Source organism: Capra hircus, chromosome 11 (genome assembly GCF_001704415.2).
Source record: "Capra hircus breed San Clemente chromosome 11, ASM170441v1, whole genome shotgun sequence".
Lineage (NCBI taxonomy): Eukaryota > Metazoa > Chordata > Mammalia > Artiodactyla > Bovidae > Capra > Capra hircus.
In genome coordinates this window covers 95,177,856-95,198,662 of record NC_030818.1, presented here as the reverse complement: position 1 = coordinate 95,198,662, position 20,807 = coordinate 95,177,856, and the positions used below count along the sequence as shown (strand labels likewise).

Sequence of the window (20,807 nt, the reverse complement as noted above, 5' to 3'; positions counted from 1 at the left end):
TTGAGAATCCAGATCTTTTAGTTATGTTTCGTCTGATTAAATTGACAATTTCTGATTAAATTGACTGAAATAGTGTACTACTAGAAATGAAATGTCCTACCCTTTGAAATCTGTGTGAGTGCAAGATCCATTTCACCATTAAAATCCTAACCTCAAAGTATTTTTTTTCTCATATATTCTTGCTGTCTTGTGTTTAGCATATGTAACCAGAAACTGTTTAATAACCAGAAATAGCAGTTTATCCATTAATGACTCTTATTCTGCTTATCTCTTAACACCTGAAATATGTATTTTAGGTACATATATGTCATTGAAACCTTTTATTATTAAAAAAAACTAGAGTGATTCTCAGATGCATGGATGTGGAAGCAGGATGAATAATAGTAATATCTTCTATTTGTAAAACTTGAGCTATGTTTGTCAAGCATCTGTGGTATTCTAGATACTATGCTAGGCACTGACAATTATTTTTCACAGCAGTTCTTTGAAGTAGTAGTATTCCCTCCGCGTTCCGCCCCCACCGCCCCGCCCCGCTCCCGCCCTCCCCAGAGAAGCAGATTTGTCTAGGATCATGCAGTTGGTGAGTGCTTAAGCTGAGACTGGATTCAAATCTTTGTGACTACGATGCTGAAGGATAGGATCTTTGTTTTGTTTGCTATTGTATGTATGTTCAGTGCCTAGAATGAAGCTTAGCATGTACTAAGCATTCAACAGATAGCCTTTGAAAGAATGAACTGTATACCTAGAAGCTTTTAAGTGGCCAAGCAGAAGAGACTGTCTGTTCCAGTAATACAGGATTATATAGAGAAGTGAGCCTGACAAAATGTGATGCTATTAGAAAGCCAAATGGAGGTACTTCTAACAGAATCTAGATCCCAGTAACAGATGACAGATTGAGAACCTATTTTTTGATTTAACTGTCAAATTTGTTCTAAGTACATTTGCCAGATCTCTTTTCCACTTGACTTTGATATTCAGTGAACAAAGAAAAAGCAAAAGACTACCTGATATTGGGTCCTTGCTGGTGGGGGGTGGAAATCTATTTGGAAATCCAAGTTTTCTAAGTATTGAGAAACCAGAATGGTAATTTCTTGATTGGGATTTGGATAGCAGGAGCCTCAGATTCTGTGGAAATAACATTGTGCTGTTGTGGTATATGGATATACTTTATCTGTTGTTAACAACAACTCTTGATATAGTCCTATGACAACAATGACTAATTCCAGTTGGAAGAGAGTTAATCCAGTTAATATTTAGTTACCTCATAGACATGGTTCTAATTTGTACAGAAGCCCAGTTGTGACTAGCCCTAGCCATGCCTTCTCTTTATATTTATCATCCATGTCTCAGATATTTTTGGTTGCTAACAGTTAGCTGTGTAATCATGATGGTCGTAGTATGCACCATTGAAGTGGTAAGTTCTAAGAGCATAGTCTTAGGAGAGGGAGTGAAGGAAATATGTATCACATTTAATGCTCCAGTGTATTGTGGTCTGTTCCCAAATTAGACAGTCCTAACTCAGACCCCCTTTACGCTGTCCCCTGCAGAAATTACCTTGTTCTTCATCATCATCTATCAAAAGGAGCTGAGCTTTTATATGAGATAGTGGTTTGCCACACATCTGAGTAGTGATCACTGTGAAACCACTCTCTGTATTTGAAGATGTTTTGTTTCCTTAATTGCTTGAAATCCATTAAGATCTTACAGTTTAGCATCTCTCTTTACTTGAATCAAATGGAGCTAAGGGTGTACCCTCTTTCATATTCTTATGAACTTAAGCTTCAAAGGATGGCAGGGCAGTTTCCCCAAATTATTGGATCCATTCTCAAAGTTTCTAAACTCCCATGCCTACTATTTTTTAAATGAGGTGACTCCTAGTAATTGTTATCTCAGTTAATAACTTAGCAGCTCCATGAGGGCAACTTCTGTATCTGTTTTGTTCATCATTCAACCTGGGTCTAGCACTGTGCGTGATACATGTTTGAATAGTCTCTGGCGGATCAAAATTTTTCCCAAGTGCTCTGTCATTTAGCCTCCAGTATAGATGTATTTTTTGAACCACCACTGGTAACAAAGATTCATAAGTGACTTGTTAAAAGTCACCTACCTAAATAGTGGCAGAGCTAAAATTTCATGCCATATCTAATTCAGCCAGTTTTTTGGATGTGAACCTAGGATTTTGGATTTTACAATATGGCACATTATCTCCTCTAGACGTAGTTCTGCTGTTTGCTTTTGAAAATTTCTTGCTTTTCATGCTATGAAAAGATTTTGTGACATGTTCAACATTCTTCAGTTATTTGGGATCATTATTAAGAAACACCTACTATTTCTAGTTTCTGCTAGATTATTTTCAACATTAAAATGAGTCTACAGATATAGTACAGCTCTTGTCCAGGAATTCCTTCTATGACTGGTTTTATTTTCTTTTTTAAAGTTTTTATTGAAGTATAGTTAGTTTACATTGTTGTGTTAGTTTCAGATGTATGGCTTTGATTTTTAAAAGACATGAATTTTTTTTCTCATACCTGCAGGAAGCTGTTTTAATTTCTTAGTCATGAGCAGTATTAGAATTTTCATGTTTTTGTTTTAATCACCAAGAATCAGTAGAAATGTTACTCAAAACATTTGAGTAATATTTCAAATATTCCTGTCTCCAGGAAATATTATTTCTTAATTTAAGAAATGATTCTTATATACTAAATAGCATTAAATTAATATTAGTATTAAAAACACCTCATGATATTAAAATTTGTTGTTCCACCTACCTTTTCAAATGATAATTTTCCTATATTCATTCAATCCATTTAATATTTCTAAGACTTTGTGAAATTCTTTGTGCAGTGTTGACAGCTTTCATCTTTATTAAAATTTGAACAGAGAATTGTCTGTGCTGTATATCAGCCTGGACCCTTCTATTTTCATTCTCTGTGTTTGGGAAGAGTCTCAGACAGTGAATTGAACCTTAAGCCCTTACTGTATTTTCACAGAATCGACATTTCCAGAGTATTTTCTAATGTGCCAGGAGTTCAAGATCTTTTATATATATGATCCTTGAACCTTAAAATGACTGTCAGGAAGGCATTAATATTTGCGTTTTATGTATGAGGAATCTGAGACAAAGAGAGGAAGTGACTTATTGAAGATCACATAGTAAATAAGTGGCAGAGCCAGGAATCCAACCAATGTCCACCTGACCTTAAAAACCAGTTTCTTGCACCAAGCAGGAATAGGATGGGTTGAGAATGCATCCAAATTGAAGAACCTCATATTCATGTTTATCATGTCTGTTTTATTTGTTGGTAGATTTGATGGTTAAGACATGTAGTCATGACACTAAATGCCATTCTGGAACATTTTACTGTGGCCGCTGCTGCGTGTCTGTCATTACTGTCTTAATATTCTTTATAACCTTCATTATAGACCAAGGAAAAAAATGAAATCTTTGGTTTCAAAATGCCTGTTTTAGACATCTCTGAAGCATCATGGTACTCACTACCTTGTCATTGTGGTTTTTGCTTAGAGATCAGTTTCTTTCATGTCGAGCTGGATGTGCAGTTGAAAATGTGGTCTGGATATAAGCATGGTCTAGTTGGGCTTCCCAGGTGGTGTTAGTGGTAAAGAACATGCCTGACAATGCAGGAGACATAAGAGATGTGGGTTCCATCCCTGTATCGGGAAGATCCCCTGGAGGAGGGCATCCAACCCACTCCAGTATTCTTGCCTGGAGAATCCCATGGGCATAGGAGCCTGGTGGGCTACGCTTCATAGGGTCGCAAAGAGTCAGACATGACTGTAGTGACTTAGCAAGCACACTGTCTAGATCAGTACTGTCCAACAGAACTTTCTGCAGTTGGAAGTACAATTTTTTGCTTTTTCCAGTATAATAGTCACTAGTTACATACATGGGGCTATTGAGTGCTAGAAATGCATGCAGCTAGTGTGACTGAGCAACCAAAATTTTAAATTTTATTTAATTTTTATCTAAATTCAAATAAAAATATAGCATAGTTTGAGGTTGTAATTGATCCTTGTGTTTGATGAGTAATGATAGAATTTGAAGACATCCAATAATTAGTAGTAGTTTAAAAGTTGCATATTGGTTTTCCAACAACATAAAATTTGGTATGTGTTTATCCTAAAGCCATAGGACCAAATAGAGTACAACAGTTCATATTTCCAAAGCACTTTTTGATCATTCACAATCTTATCTGATGAATATTTCAGGTATGATATCATTTGGGACTTGTGTTTGCTAATGGATCACAGAAGAAAGAACAACAAAACCATTTACAACTTTCTTGTGCCGTGTCCCCTCTTTTTGAAATGGACATCATTCTGGCCCCTTGATGCTCAGGTTGCAGCATGAGAGCTTGCAGAGAAACCCATGTTCTGTTCTCTTATGCTCATTGAGATTGAAGAGTATCCCTCTCCCCTCACCTAGAATTACCAGTAATGTCATTTCTTATATCTAAAGAGAAAGTGGAGACTGTTTCTATATTTAGCCAGCAAGCTATAATAGTTTGATAGCCAACAAAAGAAAATGTAGTTTTCCTTTCAACAATTTCAAAGTAAATCCTCAGGGCTTCAATTTTAGTTCTTTGTTTTGGAAAATATGACCCAGAAGTCAGAAATGTTCTACCTAAGATTAGTTTTTAAATTGATGTCTTCCAAAGAAACTTTGGATGGAATTAAATAATAGATTTTATATAATAACTTGAAAAGGCATTTGTTTCTCTGGAGTTTTGATAGATTCAGCTTCATTTTGCTTGCTTGGTCTTATGAAATAATTTGTAGACCCTATTAATTTTGTTATGTGTCACTTGTGTTACTTAGTATATATTTTTTGCTGTCATTTTATTTGTAAAATACCCCTCTCCTTTCTATCAGAGCTCACAACTAATCAACTCTGGGTGCTTTTGATTTTTCTGACTATGCCAGGGCATTGAATGAAGTTCCCTGTAGTGAGAAAAGAGAGCACATGGGACTCGTGACTTTATGTACTCCAACAATAGAGCTTTTATGACATTGGAGGTGGTTAAAAAAGCTAGAAGTAGCTCTTAAACATGGCATCACTGTGTTGCCCTTTTTTTTTTTTTCCTTTCTGTATTCTTAGAGCTGCCAGGAGTGCATCGGGCCTGTAATTTCCTGTTCTCTGAATCCCCCATCTTTCTCCAGCTCCAAGCTTTGTGTCCCACAGCCTGTGACTCTGTGCTAACAAATCGCTATTGTCCAGTGGGGCGAATGGTGGCTGGAACTAAAGAATTGCTGTCTGGTTTCTATTCAAATCCAGGTAGTGAGATATATGAATGGACTTTTCGAATCGTCATGTGAATAACGTCTGCTCGGCATGAAGGCTCAGAGCCATACTAGGAAAGATTAACTCCTAGGCTGACCACTAACATTTTTTGTGATAGGAGGTAGAAACATTCCCAAGTATCATTTTATTCACACTTAATTTTCCATTTCATCTTCCAGAAGTAGAGGTCGCCATTCAACTATTTGGCTACTTTTCTCTCAAGTGGTAGTGTTTCTGTTGGTAATATGGAAGTTTGGGAAAATGCTAAGTTGCTTTTACTTAGAGCACTGTTGTTTTCCATGAAAAGTTTCCTACTTTACATCTATATGACATAAAGTTATCTTTGTAGCATACTTGCAAAAATGAGAGAGAGCGAGAGAGAGGCTTTCTCTGAGAAATCAAGCAAAAATGCTTTCTAACCATTGAAGGGAAAAATCTCCTTTTTTTTCGGTGCATTCTGAATACTTCTTTGCTTTTTTTCCTCCCAAAGCACAAATTTATACAAAGAAAATAGAAACAACTTCAAATGCAATGTATTAACCAAACAAGCATACCTCCTTCAAATTAGGAACCATCATAAACATTTGTAAGTATAGCAGAATCGGGATTTTTTAAAATTAGGTTGGAAGCTTGACGGTAATTCATAATTCTCATTACCCTTGGAAATTTGTTATATTATCTTTCTCCTCTATACCTGAAAAAATGTCCACAGGCTTAAAGGGCCATGCTTTTTACATTCCTTCCATATCATAGGTACTATGGAACGAGAGAGCCTTTTATGTTTCTTTTTGTCTTAAACTCAGACAGCTTTGTAAGCAGTAGTGTGTAGATTACAAGAGTTAGACAAAAGCAGGCGCGACTGAGAAGAGTTGAGGGGGGGAGAGCTTGGGGCACTTCCTGTCACTCAACACATTCCAGATCACTAAAAAATTTCCACACCCTCTGCGTTTCCCTCTTGCCCACCCCAGATCCCAGTATTTTCTGATTCCATATGTTGTGGTATTCATCACACTCCTTTGCTATCACTGGGCCCTGGCAAGACTGCTTCAGAGAAGATGCATTCCTTCAGATTGCACAAAGCATAGCTGGGAAAATGGCTGGCAGTTTCAGAATCTAGTCACGATCGCACGCATGAGCACCTCACACATCCATGCCCCTTTCCCCCCCTCTCCCACCCCTGCAGCTGGCTGACCTGTCTCACCCACTGCTGGCCTATCGAACGGCCAGGACTGTCTGGTTTTGGCTTATGCCTTTGTCCATGTCTGGCTTAGTTCCTCTCTGTCTACGCTTGCCTCTACCCCCACCGCCCCAGGCGGCACAAGTGTTTGGCCACACAAAACTACAGATAGAAAAGGTGGTAAAAACTTCAAACTTCGCTAGATTTTCCAACAGTTTATTCTTTCGTTTATTCAATTTCTCCCTTCTTTAATACTTCATTTTAAGAAAACAAATACGAAATTAATTATCTAAAGGCAAAGAATGCAAAGCAACCTTTGTGTTCCTTATAATAACTGACTTCATAACTCTCTCCAGCTGCGTTATGGGGTGTGTATAAAAAGCTTCTGTTCTGAGAACAAAGGAGCACGTGCAGAAATGAGACTAAAAAATCCACTGACAGTATTTCACCACACAAATTACTTAAAAGATTTTAGTCAAGACTCTCAACAGATTCAATGTTAAAATGGTTTTTAGTTAAAAAAAAAAAAAAATTGAAAGTGCTTACCCAGTAAAAGAACCGAAGTAGTCCTGAACTGTTACGTAAGACTTTTTACAGTTGGATCTTTGTCAAAAGGGGGTGGGGGTGATGGGAGAAAGCAGCAACAACAATCAAAAAAGTTCGAGCTGCTGTGGCTTAGAGGACAACTTCTGTGTTTCCAGATAGGATTCTTGCTGCAGAAATGGAACTCCCAGCCAGCACAGCATCCTGTCCCGGTAGAGAAATGAGTTTGTCAGTTTGGAAAAAAAAAAAAAAAAAGGTACTGGAACCCAGACTAGACGAGGTATTGAACCGCGCCAGATTTCCTTGCAGCCCTGTCTGCTCAGCTCGCATTGAACTATATATGACCCAGATGATGGACAGAAGCACATTCAGTCATGTGCACACTGGAAGAAAGCGGATTTGCTGGTCCCTGGCAGTGTTGGGGTTTGTCTTCTGATTGGGCTGTGCCCTGATCAGTGAAATGTGAAGCCCTCACCATTCAGAGGCCGTAATTCAGGACTGGCAGTTTGAGTGTCTGGCTGCCTCTAGTCACTGAGAGAGACTTTGAAGGTATTGCTTTTGTTTGGTGACATTACCCACTCAGAGGCTACTTACACCTATGTACTAGTATTAGGAGCAATGCTAGTCTTTCTGAAATGCCAGAAGGAAGCCAACTTGGCCTGAATTCTGTATCATCTTGTTGATGAACTTTGTTCTAACTTAGCCCAATTATTTGCTTTGAGAATTTTTGTGATCTTAACCAAGGCTTATGTCTAGACCACACCCCAGCTGTGATTTTATGGGTTTGATAAGGTAAAAATAAAGGTAGCATTTGACTTTGAAGCTTTCTAGATGATATAAATTGTTCTTAATGGAAATTGGATGGAAGGACAGCAGAGAAGTTTGGGATTCTGGAGTCTTTGAATGTGCTAGGAAGAAGCTTTATCTCTTACTATTGCCTTTGTGAAGCTGTCACTCTTATCCTAGTCCTTAATCACATAGGCAGCTGCTGGGGGGAAGCTACTGAAGTGTTTACCCCATTCAACTGTGACATAGTCTTTAATTATGCAAGAACCACAGTCTACTCTCTCTAGTCTATCTGAACTAGGGTCCTTGGGATTTATTTTCTGTCTTTCTGGGCCACTAGGAAACAAGGCCATTATTTGGACTGTTGGTTGTGACATTTTTATTTAGTGTATGAAAGTTACTTTGTTTAATGTAAATTGACATTTTAAAAAAATTGAATAAAGTTGTTTTATGGGACCTTAGCACTGATAATAGGAGATCTACCCTACATGGACCAATTGATTCCCCCCTGCCCTCCCGCCCCTGCTGGGGACTTTCTTGTTTGTTTAGGAATTAGCTTATATATAATCCTAAACTGGTATTTAGACATAAAAGTACTTTGGTTTATTTTCTGCGCTTTTTAGACTTTCAGGAATAAATCCACGGGCAGTGTATAACATCTGTTAATTTTGCTGTAAATTCTAGGTTTGGGTGTGTAAGGAGTTGTTATTTCTTAGATGTCATGTAATATCTTATATATGGTGACTGTCTAGGAATTCTCTTGTCTTAACCTGGAGAAGGTGGGTTGATACACTATGGGATATAACAGTGATCAAAGTCAAAGAAGAAGGGAGCACCCTCTCTGTAAACTACAGAGCAGTCATTCCTTTTTTTTCTTTAAATTGTGGTAAAATACACATAACATAATATTTATTATTTTAACCATTTTTAAGTCTACAGTTTTATAGCATTAGGTACATTCACATTGTTGTGCAATCATCCCTGCCATTTTCTCCAGAGCATTTTCATCATTTCTCAAAACTGAAACTTTGTACCTAACATAACATTAACTTCTTATTCCTTCCTTCCCCAGCCTCTGGCAACCACTATTCTTTCTGTCTCTATGAATTTGACTACTCAAGATGCTTCATAAAAGTAGAATCATACAGTGTTTATCTTTTGGTGACTGGCTTACTTCACTTAGCTTAGGGTCCTCTAGGGTCATTCATGTAGCATGTGTCAGAATTTCTTTCCTTTTTAAGGTTGAATAATATTCAGTTGTATGTATAGACCACATTTTGTTTATCCTTTCATGTGTTGATGGACACTTAGTTGCTTCCACCTTTTGGCTATTAAAACAGTCATTCTCGCAGATTTCCCTGGTCGTCCAATGATTTAAGAATCTGCAGCTTTACAGTGTAGGGAATTCAAGTTCAGTCCCTGGTTGGAGAACTAGGGTCCCATATGCCCTTTGGAGCCCTCGCCACAGCTAGAAAATCCGTATTCTGCAACTAAAGATCCAGTTGATACAATGAAGATCCCACATGCCCCAGCTAAGATCCAACAAAGCCAAATAAATACAACAAATTTTTAAAAATACATTTAAAAAAGACAATCATTCTTGACCATTCTTCTTGTAATCTTAAGAGGGCTTCTTTACAGAGCTATTCTGACCATCTTAAAAGCTATTCCTTTTTATAAGTTGGAAGGGTTTTGGAGTGCCTTTTAACTCTAGACTGACTACTGCTGCTGCTAAGTCGCTTCAGTCATGTCCGACTCTGTGCAACCCCATAGATGGCAGCCCACCAGGCTCTGCCGTCCCTGTGATTCTCCAGGCAAAAACACTGGAGTGGGTTGCCATTTCCTTCTCCAATGCATGAAAGTGAAAAGTGAAAATGGAGTCACTCAGTCATGTCCGACTCTTAGCGACCCCATGGACTGCAGCACACCAGGCTCCTCCGTCCATGGGATTTTCCAGGCAAGAGTACTGGAGTGGGGTGCCATTGCCTTCTCTGACTGACTAGATCCTAATATCAAATTTACTAGAACAGGGCAGATTCTTTTCAGGCTTCTTGGATGAGAGTTAATACATAATTCTTCTATGCTTATTTTTTATGGGTTTATCTTTTCCTTTTTGGAACTTCCCTAGTGGCTCAGAGGGTAAAGCATCTGCCTGCAATGCAGGAGACCTGGGTTCGATCCCTGGGTCAGGAAAATCCTCCAGAGAAGGAGATGGCAACCCACTCCAGTACCCTTGCCTGGAAAATCCCATGGACAGAGAAGCCCTGTAGGCTACAGTCCATGGGGTCGCAGAGTCAAACACGACTGAGCAACTTCACTTTTCACTCTCTTTTCCTTTTACACAGTGAGCTCTTCCTGGGCAGGGACTGTGGTCAATTTTTTTTTGAATTGTGCCTTTTATATCAATAAAAATTAGTTGGAAGAGTGTGAATGAATTAATAATAGAATAATAGCTGATTTTATTGGATTTTTATTATGTGCAAGACTCTAACAGATGTTTATTATATGCATTATTTAACTTTCAAAACAACTCTTAGATAAGTACTGTTATCTTTGTTTAATATTAATAAGTAAGATAACTTGTTCAAGGGATTTGAACCTTGTCTCTTTTGGCTCCTGAGTCGTTATGGAAACTTAATAATGAGATGATCAGTGTGTTTATTAAGCCTATGCACTGATTTGAAATCAGTTATTCTTTCATTAGGTATCAGGAGCTATAGCCCTGTGATAGATATGATTCCTGAGTGGATACTTGGAGGAAAGCTTGCCAGTTAATTAATTGAACCTTCTATAGGGCTGAACAATCCCTTGTTGAACTCAGTTTGCAGATATTCCTGTGTATGTAAATTCTCTTTCTTACATTATTTTCAAAGTGCAGTTAAATGAATGCGCTAAAACAAACATGTCGATGATCTTCATATATATATATATTTATATTTATATTGTACTGTTCTAGGTGCTAAGGAGAGTCAGGAATAAAAGAGAATGCTTCTCTGAGGAAGTGAATATACAAGCTGAGAGCCGAATGATGACGAGAAGAATCCTTGAGTATAAAGATCCTGAAGAAGTGTGATCTGGGCAATGAGAATGAGATATAAGAGCTCTAAGATATTAATAGGATTGAGTGTGGTGTGTTTGAGGAGCAGAAAGGATAGCTGGAATGGAGTGAATGCAGGGAGGAGGTCATGTTGAAGAGGTGTGATGGGACCCTATCATGTAGGGTCTTGTAAGCTGTGATAAGTAACTTGGACTTTTCCCCAAATTTGATTTTTTCCCCCAAATGGTGGGAAATGGGAGGTTTTGAGCAGAAGAGTCCTCCTGCCACTACTGCAAAGCACGTGGGATCTTAGTTCCTATACCCTCTGCAGTGGAAATGCAGAGTTCTAACTACTGGAACACCAGTGAATTCTGCTGATGACAGTACCTTTAACTGGAGTTCTTCCCAGGCTGGAGACGTTGCCAAGGCTTTTGTATGTTAGTGGCCTGCTCTGGTTGCCCTAGCAGAATGATACCTGTTTAGAAGAGCTGCCATTGGTTGCATTGCTCTTTCCACATCAACAAGAGTCTCTTGTTTTCACAACATTGCTGTTGTTTGGATAGGGTTTTGTATGCTGGTTTTTTTGTATTAATTTAGACTAAAATTCAATTTTAATTAGACTTGGTCTTTCAGTGTCAGTAATTTAAAAAAACATTTCCTTCACACATGTTGATGACTCATTGTTTACTTTATGTGATATACTTAAAGTCATATTGATAGGATTCTGAAATTGATGAACAGGAACTTTTCCAGTATTCTTAAATAAAGTTGTAATTAGATATTCTGACTCTAGTAGAATTAATTGTTAACATTTCTCCCATATTACTGATTTTTTTCAAATATTCTGAAAAATATTGAACATCACATACCTATACATAGTCTTATAGGTCAGTTCAGTTCAGTTATTCAGTCATGTCTGACTCTTTTTGACCCCATGGACCGTAGCATGCCAGGCTTCCCTGTCCATCACCAACTCCTGGAGCTTGCTCAAACTCAGGTCCATCGAGTCGGTGATGCCATCCAACCATCTCATCCTCTTCTGTCTCCTTCTCCTCCTGCCTTCAATCTTTCCTAGCATCAGGGTCTTTTCAAATGAGTCAGTTCTTTGCATCAGGTGGCCGAAGTATTGGAGTTTCGGTTTCAGCATCAGTCCTTCCAATCAATATTCAGAACTGATTTCCTTTAGGGTGGACTGTTTGGATATCCTTGCAGTCCAAGGGACTCTCAAGAGTCTTCTCCAACACCACAGTTCAAAAGCATCAATTCTTCGGCGCTCAGCTTTCTTCACAGTCCAACTCTCACATCTGTACATGACCACTGGAAAAGCCATAGCTTTAACTAGATGGACCTTTGTTGGCAAAGTAATGTCTCTGCTTTTTAATATGCTATCTAGGTTGGTCATAACTTTTCTTCCAAGGAGTAAGTGTCTTTTAATTTCATGGCTTCAGTCACTATCTGCTGTGATTTTGGAGCCCCAAAAAATAAAGTCTGTAACTTTTTCCACTGTTTCCCCATCTATTTCCCATGAAGTGATGGGACCAGATGACATGATCTTAGTTTTCTGAATGTTGAGCTTTAAACCAACTTTTTCACTCTCCTCTTTCACTTTCATCAAGAGGCTCTTTAGTTTGGGCCTTGCTCAGTAATACTTTTTTTTGCTGACTGTACAGAGCTTCTCCATTTTTGGCTGCAAAAAATATAATCAATCTGTTTCGGTATTGACCATCTGGTGATGTCCATGTGTAGAGTCTTCTCTTATGTTGTTGGAAGAGGATGTTTGCTATGACCAGTGCATTCTCTTGGCAAAACTCTATTAGCCTTTGCCCTGCTTCATGCCGTACCCCAAGGCGAAATTTGCCTGTTACTCCAGGTGTTTCTTGACTTCCTACTTTTGCGTTCCAGTCCCCTATAATGAAAAGGACATCTTTTTAGTTCTAAAAGTTCTTGTAAGTCTTCATAGAACTGTTTAACTTCAGCTTCTTCAGCGTTACTGGTTGGGGCATAGGCTTGGATTACCGTGATAGTGAATGGTTTGCCTTGGAAACAAACAGAGATCATTCTGTCGTTATGAACTCCTTATTGCCAAATACAGACTTAAATTGAAGAAAGTAGGGAAAACCACTGACCATTCAGGTATGACTTAAATCAAATCCCTTATGATTATACAGTGGAAGTGAGAAATAGATTTAAGGGACTAGATCTGGTGGACAGAGTGCCTGATGAACTATGGATGGAGGTTCGTGACATTGTACAGGAGACAGGGATCAAAACCATCCCCATGGAAAAAAAAATGCAAAAAAGCAAAATGGCTGTCTGAGGAGGCCTTACAAATAGCTGTGAAAAGAAGAGAAGCAAAAAGCAAAGTAGAAAAGGAAAGATATAAGCATCTGAATGCAGAGTTCCAAAGAATAGCAAGAAGAGATAAGAAAGCCTTCCTCAGCGATCAATGCAGAGAAATAGAGGAAAACAATATAATGGGAAAGACTAGAGATCTCTTCAAGAAAATTAGAGATACCAAGGGAACAATTTCATGCAAAGATGGGCTTGATAAAGGACAGAAATGGTATGGACCTAACAGAAGCAGAAGACATTAAGAAAAGGTGGCAAGAATACACAGAAGAACTGTACAAAAAAGAGCTTCACGACCCAGATAACCACGATGGTGTGATCACTTACCTAGAGCCAGGCATCTTGGAATGCGAAGTCAAGTGGGCCTTAGGAAGCATCACTGTGAACAAAGCTAATGGAGGTGATGGAATTCCAGTTAAGCTATTTCAAATCCTAAAAGATGATGCTGTTAATGTGCTAGCAAATTTGAAATTTTGATGCCAGCAAATTTGGAAAACTCATCAGTGGCCCTAAGACTGGAAAAGGTCAGTTTTCATTCCAGTCCCAAAGAAAGGCAATGCCAAAGAATGTTCAAATTACTGCACAATTGCATTTGTTTCGTACACTAGGAAAGTAATGCTCAAAATTCTCCAAGCCAGGTTTCAACAGTATGCGAACTGTGAACTTCCAGATGTTCAAGCTGGATTTAGAAAAGGCAGAGGAACCAGAAATCAAATTGCCAACATCCATTGGATCATCGAAAAAGCAAGAGAGTTCCAGAAAAACATCTATTACTCCTTTATTGATTGTGCCAAAGCCTTTGACTCTATGGATCACAACAAACTGTAAAACATCCTTAAAGAGTTGAGAATACCAGACCACCTGACCTGCTTCCTGAGAAATCTGTATGCAGGTCAGGAAGCGACAGTTAGAACTGGACATGGACAATAGACTGGTTCCAAATGGGTAAAGGAGTACCTCAAGGCTGTATATTGTCACCCTGCTTATTTAATTTATATGCAGAATACATCATGTGAAATGTAGGGCTTGATGAATCACAAACTGGAATCAAGACTGCCAGAAGAAATAGCAGTAGCCTCAGGTATGCAGATGCTAGCACCCTTATGGCAGAAAGAAAGAAGAACTAAAGAACCTCTTAAACCTCTTAAAGAACCAACCTAGACAGCATATTAAAAAGCGGAGACAGTACTTTGCTGACAAAGGTCCATATCGTCAAAGATATGGTTTTTCCAGTAGTCATGTATGGATATGAGAGTTGGACTGTAAAGTAAGGTGAGTGCTGAAAAATTGATGCTTTTGAACTGTGGTGTTGGAGAAGACTCTTGAGAGTCCCTTGGACTGTAAGGAGATCCAAACAGTCCGTCCCTAAAGGAAATCAGTTCTGAATATTCATTGGAAGGACTGATGCTGAAGCGAAACTCCAGTACTTTGGCCACCTGATGCAAAGAACTGACTCATTTGAAAAGACTCTGATGCTGGGAAAGATTGAAAGAGGGAAGAGAATGGGACAATAGATGATGGGATGGTTGGATTTCATCGCTGACTCGATGGACATGAATTTGAGCAAGCTCCAGGAGTTGGTGATGAACAGCGAAGCCTGGTGTACTGCAGTCCTTAGAGTCACAAAGAGTTGGACTGAGCGACTGAACTGATCTGAGCCTTCATGGTCAGATTCCCTGGAGATTCCCAGTCTCTCTATCTGATCCCAGGGCTGGGAAGCCTGACATCGTGCACAGAACCTTCACTAACAATGGGAGAACTTCTTTGGTATTATTGTTCTCCAGTTTGTGGGTCACCCACAGGTATGGGATTTGGTTTAATCGTGATTGCACCCCTCCTACCGTCTTGCTGAAGCTTCTTCTTTGTTTTTGGATGTGGATTATCTTTTATTGGTGGTTTCCAGCATCCTTCTGTTGATAGTTAATAGCTATTTGCATTTCGGTGCTCTTGCAAGAGGCAATGAGTGCAGTTCCTTCTACTTTGCCATCTTGAACCAGAATATACTTGTCCTTATTAATTATAGTTATTTGATTTTCTTTTTACTTAAAAATGTTATTTATAAACCGCCAAATTGATTTTAAAGCCCGCTTAAGGGGCATCCTGAGCTTTGAAAAATATTATAGAGGAGAAATCTGAGGCTCAGAGAGGTTATAATTTGTCCGGTGTCACATAGCAAGGAAATACCAGAGCTGGTACTTAAACCATAGCTTGATTCTAAAGCCCTTACTTGGTACATTGTATAACCTTTTTAGTGATGATAACCTTCAGTTGATCTGAACAAAACTAAAACACCATAAATGATCTTTGATAATGAGCTTTAATAATAATATGCATGCCTGTGCTCAGTCACTTCAGTCATGTCCGACTGTTTGCAACCCTGTGACTGCAGCCCATCAGGCTTCTCTGTCCATGGGATTCTCCAGGGAAGAATACTGGAGTAGGTTTCCATGCCCTCCTCCAGGGGATCTTCCCGACCCAGGGATCAAACCTGCATCTCTTCTGTCTCCTGCATTGGCAGAGGGTTCTTTACCAGGAGAAGCCCAGTAATGATTATATAAAATGTAAATTTTCTAAAACAGAGGCTGCTGGGTGGAACAGAAATAATCTTTTTCTGATCATGTCCTCTGACTTTTTCAAAGAGCTGTTGGCCACTTAGAGTTGTCTTCTGTTGATATTACTCATTAGTTGTACTGGGAACCAGCAGATTCCCAAAGCACTTGTATCTCATTACTCAGCCTAGCCCTGAGCTAATCTTGGCTTCTTAAAATAATAGCTGTGTGAGACCTAGCTTCTAAGAGTGAGAACATGGCCTCTCAAAAGCGAGCTGTTGCAACATAACTTATAGTCAGTGCTCAGCTACAAGACAGGCTATATCCAGTGTCTAAGTCCAGCCCTTCTGTTTCCTGACCTGGTTATGGTAATACTGGTTGAGTTAATTTTAAAGGAGAAATCATGTCCTCCTCTCCCCTGGAGGATAAGGGAAGAGAAGGGAATTAATGCTTGTTGTTTATTATGAGTCACATGGTTTACTCTAGGGCCTTTTGACATAGGTTTTAATTTAATTCTCTTGACAATTCCATGAGAGAAAAGTTATTATCCCAACTTTTTTCATTTATTTCTCAAGTTAGCACAAAGGAAAATTGATTGTTGGTTATATCTTTTTTTGAATTTCAACACGTGTGATTTATGTAACCACCTCTACCATCAGGATACAGAACAGTTACAGTGCTCCCTGCCCTAAAACTATTTTGTGTATTACCCTTATTTTACAGAGAAGAAACATTGAGACTCAGAGAGAGGAAATGATTCTTAAACAGCAGAAAGTCAGGTAGTGACTGAGGTTGGAACCGAAGCTAAACTATACCTAACTTTGAAAATCATACCTTCACATCAGAGCTGAATTGGAGCTCTGAATTGATGAGACTTTGTAGAAGTGGACATTTCTAGGCTTAAAGAATAAAGGGTTATGTCATAGGATGGAAGCCTTTGAAAACCCAGCACTGTGGAAATAGAGCTCCTTTCTTATTCCTGTGTAGTGTGGGGTCTGCCTTGTACACCTCCAACACGTAATCAGTACAGATTTATGTTTTTGTCTTCATGGAGTAGCTTTTCCATGAAAAACAGAAGTTTAATCTTCCACTTACATCCTTTATTAACCAGCTGGGTCTGGTTTTTGTTTTTCCTTTCTTCTGCCATGACTTGGACATAGGTGTTTTTTTTCTGCCGGGCTTAAATGGAGTTGACTCTCCAAAGCTTCTGAACCAGTTTGTTTCTTGCTTGAATAGACAAAAATAGTCAGGTACCTCAGTGTCTGCTAGGGAAAAGAGTAAAATCACATGGGTAGGATTGGGTTAAAGGCATGAGCCATAAAACATTACTCTTGTGGCTGCCAAGAAAGTGTTCATTTTTTTTTAAGGGACTGGTCCAATGTTAGTGATTGATTATATAATTAAAATAGGAATTTTGGATAATTTCTTCAGGTATATGATAAAATTACTTTTCCTCCCCCATTTTGTCTTCCTTGGATCACACGAAGGGTAAAGATGGGAAAGTAGATTGAGCAAAAAAACAAAAAAGACTTGAGAACCACAATGGGCCAAGCCAGATGGTAGGTGCTTTGCAAAACTGTTATTTTGAATTCTTATAATGTCTTTATTGGCATTGTCATTTCCTCCTTGTACAAATGAATAAACCTGAGATACATAGTCTCTTCTTCATCATTCCTGAGACAGAGCCAGTAATCTAACTCAGGTGTTTTCTGTGGGGTTTTGTTTTTTGGTCTGTGTGGATTTTGTTTTGTTTTGTTTTGATGTTGCTCCAGTGCTGTCTCTTTGTATTATCTTATTTGCTGTATTCACTAAAGCACTTCCAGTGCCTCTTAAGGGCATTGACAGCGTTCAGAGAATGGTGGTGGTGATTGTACCCCTTAGGACAGACTTTTTTCCTCTAAAGTATCAAAATCATTCTTGAGCGTGTTAAATTTAAAAAGAGATTCAGTTCAGAGTTGTGTTATGGTGCTGTCAACATCATTTACAAATTCAGGCTATCAAAATCTTCAGGAGCTGATTGCAACATGGAGGGACCTAGGGCTGTTGAGATTTGGAATATCTGCTGATCCAGAGCCTCATGGTTACTAGGCAGAAGGTGATAGACCAAAAGGTACTTGGCTTTGGACCCCATGTGGGGTCAGATTATATTACAGGAAGAAGCCAGAGCTAAATTCAGGTCACAGAGAGATGAATCTAGGCTGGTGCCAGAGCTCCCAAAGGATATTTCTGAGGCAGGCCATTGGTGGCCAGTGCTTTGGCCTGACTTACTATTTGTAATTACTAACTAGGTCTCTCCAAGCAGGGCTATTAGCCTGATACATAGAGAGGTCATGTTCAGGAGATAACCTGCCACTGAAGTTACATGCTTTCTAGAAGTTTACATGTTTACCATTCTGATGAGAGTCCTAAGTGCCCACTGACAAAACATAACATGGCAAGTATTAATTTAAGCAATTTTATAAGGAGCCTGGTGTTCTCTGAACTTCTGTGAATCTGTGGTTTGGTGAGTGAATGGGTGTGGAGTCTCTCAGTCATGTTGAACTCTTTGCGGCCCCGTGGACTATAGCCCACCAGGCTCCTCTGTCCATGTAATTTTCTGGGCAAGAATATTCAACTGGTTATCACTTTCTGCCCCAAGGGCTCTTTCTGACCCAGAGTTAGAACCCTTATCTCTTATGCCTCCTGCATTCTCAGGGAAATTCTTTACCACTAGCGCCATCTGGGAAGCCCTGTGGTTTGGTATCTGACATTAATTTGGGGGGAATTCTCAGCCATTATTACCACAAATATTTCTTCTGTTTCTTTCTTTCTTCTTCTAATATTCCCATTTACACACATGTAACACCTTTTGTTGTCCCACAGTCCTTGGATAGTCTGTTCTGTTGTAATCTTTTTTTTCTTTGCTTTTCAGTTTGGGGAGTTTCAGTTGTCTTATCTCTATGCTCAGGGATCTTTCTTTAGCCATGCCCAGTCTAATGAACCTATCAGAGCCTTCTTCATTTCTATTACAGTATTTTTTATTTTTAGCATCTCATTTTAATTTTCTTAGAATTTCTCTCTACTTAAATTATCCATCTGTCTTTCATGTTGTCTGTTTCCCATTAAAGCCCTTAGTATATTAATCATAGTTCTTTGAAGTCCTGGTCTAATAATTCCAACATTTCTCCGATATCTGATGCTTGTTTTGCCGTTCAGTATGCCTTGTGGGTTTTTTTTCTTTGTTGTTGTTGTTTAAAATTGAATGCAGTAGTATACTAGGTAAAAATTGCTATAAACAGGCCTTGAGTAATGTAGTAGTAAGATGTGGGCAAGGGGAAGCATTCTGTAGGGCTTTGATTAGGTCTCAGTCCTCTGGTGAGCCTGGGCCCCAGAACAGTGAATTTTACTAATGCTTCTCATTTTTTTCCCCTCTTGGGGGAACAGGGTGGCCGGGTGGTCTGGAAGTGGGTATTCTTCCTTCATATGGGAAGCTAGATGAGGCTAGAGTTGGGTACCTTCTTCTGAATTGGTTAGTCTCTGATAAAACTCTAGCAAGTTAGGCTCTGGTAAAATAATTTTTCCCAGATGTGGGCCATGTTAAGAACAAAATGCTCTGGTATATTTCAGGGGTCATTTCCCCCTCTCTATTCCAGAAGCAAGAAGGAATTTTTCTGTGACAATCATTGTGAGGTCCTGGTAGAGGTCTTGGAGGTAAACTCACGAAAGTGCGGAGCCGTGCTGTGACTGGGTCTCTCTGAAGTTTAACTCTCAGAGTTATCCACACTTATTCTCCAGCAGTTCATCAACTACAGCTTATGTGTTCTTAATTAACCCTGGCACTGGTTCCTATGAAATTTTCTGCTCATGAGTTGCAGCTTTGGTGATAGTGCAAGTTGCTCAGTTGTGTCCAACTCTTCGCAAGCCTACGGACTATTCAATCCATGGAATTCTCCAGGCCAGAATACTGAAGTGGGTGGCCTTTCCCTTCTCCAAGGGATCTTCCCAACCCAGGAATCGAACTGGGGTCTCCTGCGTTGCAGGTGGATTCTTTCCCAGCTGAGTTACCAGGGAAGCCCCTCTGTTGTCTGTATCTGTCTCCAATTTTGGGGACAGTGGTTTGCCATGTGATCTCATTTCTCTGCTAAGTCAAAGAAGAGTTGTTGATTTTACATTTTGTTCCATTTTTTTCCTATTGGGACAGAGTGGCAACTTCTAGGCTTCTGACATGGCCAGACTGGAAACTGAAAGCGGTATTGCTTTTTAAAAAACTTGAGATATGGCTGTCATTTCTTCCTGCTTTTAACCTTTCCTCGTGACTGTCCCAAGAGTTCAGAGCTTGCTTTCTCAGACCTTGTCTCTGGCCCTTGGAATAAGTCCTCTCTCTGGCATCTGCTGCTGCACATTGATAAGGATCACATTTTCTGAATTCAAAATCAGGACAACATATCTCATACGAGATTCCCCCCCACTTTTAAGTAGACTGTTTTTAAGAACTATTTTAGGTTCACAACAGTATTGAGCAGAAAGTTCAGAGAGTTTCCATATACCACCTTCCACATATATTGTACAACTTCCTCCCATCAACATCCCATACCAGAAGGGTACATTTATTATAATCAGTGAACCTACGTTGATACAGTATTATTACCCAAAATTCATAATTTACCTGAGGGTTCACTCTTCATATTTTATATACTGTAGATTTTGGCAAATGTGTCATGGGCTTTCTGTATGGAGATTTAGTTTGAATTCCTGAATATTAAAATTTATAGGACTTTGATTCACAGAGACTGCAGAATATTGTTATCTTGGAAAATTCAAGTGCAGGCACTGAATGTAGATGAGTCAGATCAGTTTCAGTGCTTTTCTGCTTTGACCTAGTGCTTGAAAGGGCCTTGGAATAGACTACCTAGCAGATAAGCAGAGATGTAGTCTTTGTTTGCTTCAGGTGGCTTGGCAGAGATTGCAAAAGTTCCCATGGTGGGCTATTGGGGACCTGGAGGCTATAGAGTCAGATAGATCTGACTTTCCCTAAAGGTATCAAACAACTGAAATTTGAACATGCATTCGTTTAGAATCACCATTCTT

General features: G+C 39.2%; 1 protein-coding gene and 1 long non-coding RNA gene across 4 annotated transcripts in view; one reads left to right on the top strand and one right to left on the bottom strand.

Moving 5' to 3' along the window:
* LOC108637165 overlaps positions 1–7,779 on the bottom strand; it is a 48,432-nt gene extending 40,653 nt beyond the window's left edge. The window contains exon 1 of one of the 2 annotated variants that reach the window (XR_001918855.1): positions 7,023–7,779. This is a non-coding gene — a long non-coding RNA (uncharacterized LOC108637165). The remainder of the gene's footprint in view (positions 1–7,022) is intronic. The other variant, XR_001918856.1, reaches the window with a different exon arrangement.
* Positions 1–20,807, top strand: part of NR6A1 (nuclear receptor subfamily 6 group A member 1) — a 220,235-nt gene that overhangs the window by 92,892 nt on the left and 106,536 nt on the right. The window lies entirely within an intron of this gene.